The following is a 7,048-nucleotide window of genomic DNA, read 5'->3' as shown; positions in this document are numbered from 1 at the left end:
TGCATGTCTGACAATCAAAACAAATACCACAACCATCATTAAATGCTAATAGGAAAGATGTTATATTAATTTTTAATGTTTATTATCCAGTTAAGTAATTCAAGTAAAATTAAATTAGTTATGTGTCACAATATATAATTGGCTTATATGAATTGATACACAAAAGAAGCAGGTCTATTGAAAACTGGAATCCCCATTTTGTGATAATAATGATGGGGTTGACAAGAAGTTGATGAGGTAGGTCTCACAATTCATCCTGCGGTCAATTTAACACAGGTGAAGAAAAGGACAGTTTGGTATAACATAGATTATGGGGATATTTAAAAAAAAAATATGGAGAATTTGTAGTGCTTATTGAAACATTGATTTCTTACTCGTTTTCTTCAATCTTACTTTGGTGGATTGCATTGATGAGTTCTGAAGGGTCAGTTGTGGAACATGATCCTGTGAAATTCCTTCCAAATGTAGGTACCAATAATTCCTTCAGAATGGGTGATTCATGCTTTTCATGTTTGTAAAGTGGAATTGTGGAGTTTTATCACTGTGGTGGATGAGGCAGGGTTTACTTCTGTGTATGTCTGACTCTCAGTGAGAGGTGATGCAGTGCTGCTTATGACTATATGGACACAGCAGCTGGATCTAAGACTTTTTTCTTGTACATGCTGCACAACTATCAGCAAGACAGTCCAACTTCAGCATTCCAGAGTCTATGTCTATAGGACAGAAATGATCTTTTTTTTTTTTTTTTTTTTTTTTCTTCAAGACAGGGTTTCTCTGTATAGCTTTGCACCTTTCCTCTAACTCACTTGGTAGCCCAGGCTGGGCTGGCCTCGAGATCTGCCTGGCTCTGCCTTCCGAGTGCTGGGATTAAAAGCATGTGCCACCACCGTCCGGTGACAGAAATGATCTTATATCTCACCAGACTATTCTGAGAATACTGGTAAATACTTGAAAGGACTATGTAAATTAATATAGTTATGTTATTAATCCTGTGAGATATTTTATATGAATTTAGAACAATATGTGTGGTTTTCTACTTATGGTATACGAGCTTGAAAATCTTCTAATAATGTACTATTATGAATGACAGTATCTCTGCGCTAGAATACCTGTTACAAGAATACACTAATTGCAAAAGATAATTAAGTCTGACAACATTCTCCCTGGAGTTTTGGAAAGTTTTTCGGCTCTCCATGTTTATGTTTCTAACTTTGTTATAAATATTTGATCTCTCCCTAGCTCACCCAAATAATGATTTAAATTGCCTTCACGTGCTAATGGCTGGCCCTTTGGAAGATGTTTCTGAAGCTTGAAATGTAAACAAATATTTAGAGCATAACAAAGACCCACAAGAAACTCTGGCCTGTTTTACATTTGTTTTCTATGATTCAGCCAGAATCTTTGGACAAGAGAGTGAGAATATTCTAAATAGGATCATCTATTGGCTTTCCCTGAGGAACAAACTGCAGGTAAGAAGAAACCTGAAGAAATCAACAGGAGCATGCCCTGTGCTATCTTGTCCTCACCTTTGTCCCCTCACTGCAGCCTGACAGTACAAAGAATGAAGAAAGTTGCTTTCAGAACATGATGCAAAATGGTTGTTAAGGAACAGACCCAACTCTAACCAGGAAAGGAAACTACTCCAGGCTCAGGACTGTATTGTATTCTGTCTTTTTGTTTTGAAAATACTGAGTTATGGATAAGCTATCAGATTAGACGCTTTAGGAGGAGACATCTATTTTTTTCCTCACATATGGAGCTTTCTTCAGTTGGTGTCACAGAGATTTGCATTTCAGAACACTCAGTATCACTCACAGGGAAGCTCTTTGGTAAGAATTGATGCCATTGAAAGAAGGGGGCAGACAAAGAAGGTCTTTGTTCATTCTAAACTCCTTTCATTTCTTCTCCTGCATTCATTTTTGCTCTTTAAAATTATTCATTTTTGCTCTTTACAAGCATTCATTTTTGCGTTACCCCCTACCTTTTCAGCAGACACAATAGATCCTGGGCTCCCTTGACTAGAAACATTGTGGAACAGGTATTATCTCTTTTCTTCAGTAGCCAAGTAACTTGAACACAATTAGTACACCCACAATTGCTGAAAAATTTTTTCCATTCCAGATTCATGAAGCTGCAATACAACAATTTGATTATATCTCTGACCACAATGCCTGAAAAAACAATTATTAAGTAGCTGAGATATATCATTTATATAGGTCACAATGATTATTTGTTTCAAATTATCACAAAAATATGATTCCTATATCTGAATGTGATTGGATTCATAGTATATAGAATCCTCTGTAAATATGAATAAACATAAACCACCTCTTCTAAAATCACTTTCTGGCTTTCTCTGAGCCAGGATTACTGTAATTAAAGCTCTTGTTTATTATTTGCCAAGGAACATTACTTTGGGTCTGAGACTCTTAACTGCAACTAATTATGACCCAAGGAAGAATCAAATGTGTTTTTAAATTCCTACACTATACCATAAATTCAGCATAAGTGATCACATCAAAGCTTAGCCCAGGCTAATGAGCCTCTGTTAGTGCCATATGTGAGCACACAAAGCTGGGAGAAGCTGGAAGTACAGCCTACTGCCACACAGTGGCGGCTATGTCTTTTACACACACACACACACACACACACACACACACACACACACACACACACACACTGATGTGACAACTTATGATGTCATGGAGACACTGGGGCCCTAGATGGAAACCAGGGCCATTTTTCTACCCACTGAGAAGTGTCTTGATGAACTTGCTACTTCTCATGGAATAGTGGTGATAGAGCTGGGCAAGAAGGCAAGGATAACCTGTCTTTTAAATGAAAAAAAAAAAAAAAGAATAGAGTAGCTCTGGATAACGAAAGAATTAGGTTCCTTTGATGCCCTGAACTTAACCTATAGGTTTTTTTCTTACCCAGGTTTCTGGAGTAAAGAGACCAGAAAACCCATGGAGAAGAAGGCAGGTTTTATAATGAATGGCATTTGTTGGTTTAATGACTCAGTATCAGCCAGGACCTAGCTGTGAAGGCTTCAACAAAGCTTTAGCCTGACCTTCAAGCTGAAATGAGGTAGATACACCTTGTCTACATTTATAGAATTGAGCTGAGAACTCATAGGTAATAGGCAAACTGTCTTTCTCTAAGAAAATAAAATTTTCTGGTATGAAGTTGACCTAAAACGAACTATGTCTCTATTATCTAAAGAAAATTTATTTTAAGTCCTGTTTTGCACACATCAAAAAGGGAAGAGATGATTGCCCTGAGGGTGAGTGCAGACTGAGTGCTCACAGCTGAGAGCTGATGAGAGAGGGACAGTTCTCTAGAATGCTGCACATTAATCTTTCTCTAGCGCTTTCACACTTGATGTTCCCTGGTCAAACTCCACTAGCTCCCAATTACCTCAAGAACAAACTATAGTTCCTTAGCATTACATTTAACATACCTCACAAATTTGCAAGCCAGCATTCCTTCCCTTACCCGCCTGAATGTTGTACTTCTGCTGTACATTGTCTCTTCTCTAGATGCCCTAAGGACCCAATGGCCTCAGTCAATGGCCTAAGACTGTGCTTCTCAGCTCATGCGGACCATGTGATGAAATCCTTTGATAATTCTTTCTCCTTCCCACTCTTTGAACTATGTCAGTGCTTACTCATTGAGCAATTCAGAAGCTTGCTGGGGAAAAGTAAATGGTTTCCTACAACATTTCTCATCATAGAGCATTGTTGTGGTGCTTTACCAACGACCTTACTATGCTCCAGCACTCCACACAATCAAATGGATTCTTTTCTTTTTTTAAAAAAGGAGAGACCAGCATCCTCCAAAGAGAGAAATTCAAAATGGCTCACAAATTCTGCTATAGAGCAGGGTGCAACATTCCGCCATAAGAAACAGAAAGGTCAGTGGGGGAGCAACCCCTTGATTCTTCTAAGTGTCTGTTTGTATATGCTATGAGCATGGCAGCTTATTACCAGGAGGGCGGTAAGTCAGCAGAAGAAAGGTTCTGGAGACCTCTGACTGAGTGAAGAATAGTGACTGAGACTCTAAGACAACCATATTCATCTACCTGGATTAGACCACAGACTCGGGCAAGAACTGCCTCTCACTGACCCTGAGACCTGGTTTTCATTTTCCCTTATTACTGACCAATCCTCCACTCTATGGCTTTTTCTATAGCTAGATTTCAAATTGTAGTTTTAAAACATCTATTCTAGATGGCTTTTGATTTACTCCTTTTCTTTTAATGCATTTCTTTACCTTCTAGTCCATTATTTATTGTTTTTATGGTGCAGCCAAGTTTCTCCCATTTTTACATTTATTATAGTCTCTTCCACTGAAACTGCATTTTTATCAGTGCTCCTTAAAATACGACCAATATGAATGTCTCCTTTGCTTTTTCATGTTGTCTTTTCTGTCTTTGTCTTTTTGACTTGGGCTTTTGCTAATTGTTCTCTGTATTTTATTATCTACTCTATGAAGTATTTTCCATGTTCTTTTAAAAGCCCCCTATCCTTACTAATATTCTCTGATTCCATACTGTTTTCTGAAACCCCACAATTTCTTTAGATTTATCTCTAAAAGTACATGGATGCTGGTGAAATACTACTGTAATTCCTACGTTTTATTATGCTCTATAAATCATAAATCACTTTTGACAGTTTTTCAGTATCTGTTTATGTTGTTGTAGATGTTAGGTTCACTTGCTTTCCTTTCTGTAAACCTTTGCAGGTACAGATTCATGTGACAGAGGTGTTACAGTGATCATGAACATCTGAGCTGTCGCTAGCTTCCTTTGGCTATAGGCAATGCCATGATCAATTCCATCAAGCCAACTTTCCCAAAGAACTTAGCTAGGATGCACTCCCAGGGCTAGGCACTCGATCCTATCCAGCTTCTGTTGGTTTTCTTTAAGTGTGTGCCATGGTGTCCTTGTAGAGGTTAGAGGACCACTTGCAGGAGTTGGTACTCTACTTTTACCCTGCAGGGTCCCAGCTGTGGAACCCAGGTTGTCAGGCACCACTGAGCCACCTCACTGGCCCCCTGTCCAATTTTAATGCTGAAAAGAATTTCAAGTAAACTAGTGTATCCTCCTACTGTAATCCTACCTGGCCCCAGGCTTGTGTTTATTTGATATGTCTGTTTAAATGATCATGTTTGAACACTTGAACCACTTTTCAGATTCTGTACTACAGTAAGTATTTCCATAAGATATTGATTCTGAACATTTAGTAAGTCAGAAAAGCTACCTCCTGATTTCCAGCCTGGGTGACAGACAAACATACAAAATCTAAAAGAAAACAGTAGTAATGGAAAGAAAGAAAAGGTGACAGTGATGCTCACTAGTTTATTTGGTTAATATCCATTAATAACCACAATAAACGGAGACAAAATATTGTGTTATAGACAATTAATTCCCAACATTTGTGCACCAGATCCAGACTATTAGACACTCATTCCAGCCAATTAAATCAGAACTTGCAGACATGGCAAAAAAACTGTTTGGGATATAAAGATTTGTTCTCTTAATGGAGAAAAGTCAGGTAGGCATTCCTTATTCAAGGCTTAAGATTTGTGGTGAAAAACATGAACACACAAACAACAAAATGAACTCAGCAGATTGAATATATATATATAAAAATATATAAATATATATATATATATATATATATATATATATATATATATATATATACCTACATATATAAATATGTGTATATTTGTGCATACACACACCCATATATAACACATATAATCAAAGAATAAAGTCTGTCAACTTAAGAGTGAGGGGGTATGAAAAGCTCAAGGTAGTGTAGCTGGGAGGGGCTGGAGAAAGTAAAGGGATGAGGGAGTGATGTAATTCTATTTCAATTAAAATATTTTAAAATGAAAAATTCTTAACTAAAAATTAATAGTATTGAAAAATATTTCCCCTCTTATACTGTGGCATCTAAATACATTGCCAGCAGCATCAAAGACTGTGATTATTTTATGAAGGGGCTCTTATAAACTTCAATTAATAGATTTCTTTCTATTATTCCCAGAGTTCTGCTGGAGGACAGCCGTATTCATATGGAGAGAGCCAATGATTCTATGTTGACAGAATTTATCTTGGTGGGGCTGTCTGACCACCCAAAGCTCCAGAAAATTTTATTTGTGCTAGTTTTGTGCGTGTATCTGATAATCCTGCTTGAAATGGAGTCCTTATCTCAGTAGTTATCTATGATGTGCACCTGCATACTCCCATGTATTTCTTCCTCTGTAACCTTTCCTTCCTGGATATCTGCTATACAAGCTCTTTTGTCCCACTAATTCTTGGTAGCTTCCTGGAAGGAAGAAAGAGAGTGTCCTTCCCTGAATGCATGGTACAAATGTTCCTCTCCTTTGCCATGGGTGCCACAGAATGTGTGCTTCTAGGCACAATGGCACTTGACCGCTTTCTGGCCATCTGTTACCCACTGAGATACCCTGTCATCATGAGCAAGGGTACTTATGTGTCCATGGCGGTTGGATGCTGGGTTGCTGGGTTTGTTGACTCATTGGTGCAGACATCTCTTGCATTGCAATTACCATTCTGTACTAATAACGTTATTCACCACTTTGAGTGTGAAATTCTAGCCATTCTGAAACTGGCTTGTGCAGATATTTCCATCAATGTGATTAGCATGGCAGGGTCAAATCTGCTTTTTCTAGTAGTCCCATTCTTAGTCATTGCTATCTCTTATGTTTTCATTGTTGCCACTATTCTGAGGATCCCTTCCACTGAAGGAAAACAGAAGGCCTTCTCCACATGCTCTGCCCATCTGACAGTGGTAATTCTATTCTATGCGAACTATTTTTCTGCATGTATGCGAAGCCCAAGTCTAAAGCCACTTCTGGGGCAGAACATCAAAGTGTGACTGAGGTCCTCATCTCCTTCTTCTATGGGATGGTAACCCCCATGCTCAATCCTCTCATCTACAGTCTGAGGAACAAGGATGTGAAGGTTGCTGTGAGGAACATGCTGGGAGGAGAACATCTGATAAAACAGAAATGA

General features: G+C 38.2%; 1 pseudogene; it reads left to right on the top strand.

Annotated features, from left to right (window-relative positions):
- Positions 1-6,084: 6,084 nt before the first annotated feature.
- Positions 6,085-7,048, top strand: LOC118577891 (annotated as a pseudogene).

The sequence above is a fragment of the Onychomys torridus genome, chromosome 2 (assembly GCF_903995425.1).
Source record: "Onychomys torridus chromosome 2, mOncTor1.1, whole genome shotgun sequence".
Classification (NCBI taxonomy): domain Eukaryota; kingdom Metazoa; phylum Chordata; class Mammalia; order Rodentia; family Cricetidae; genus Onychomys; species Onychomys torridus.
Note: the sequence above shows the minus strand (reverse complement) of the source record. Positions and strands in the feature narration are given on the sequence as shown.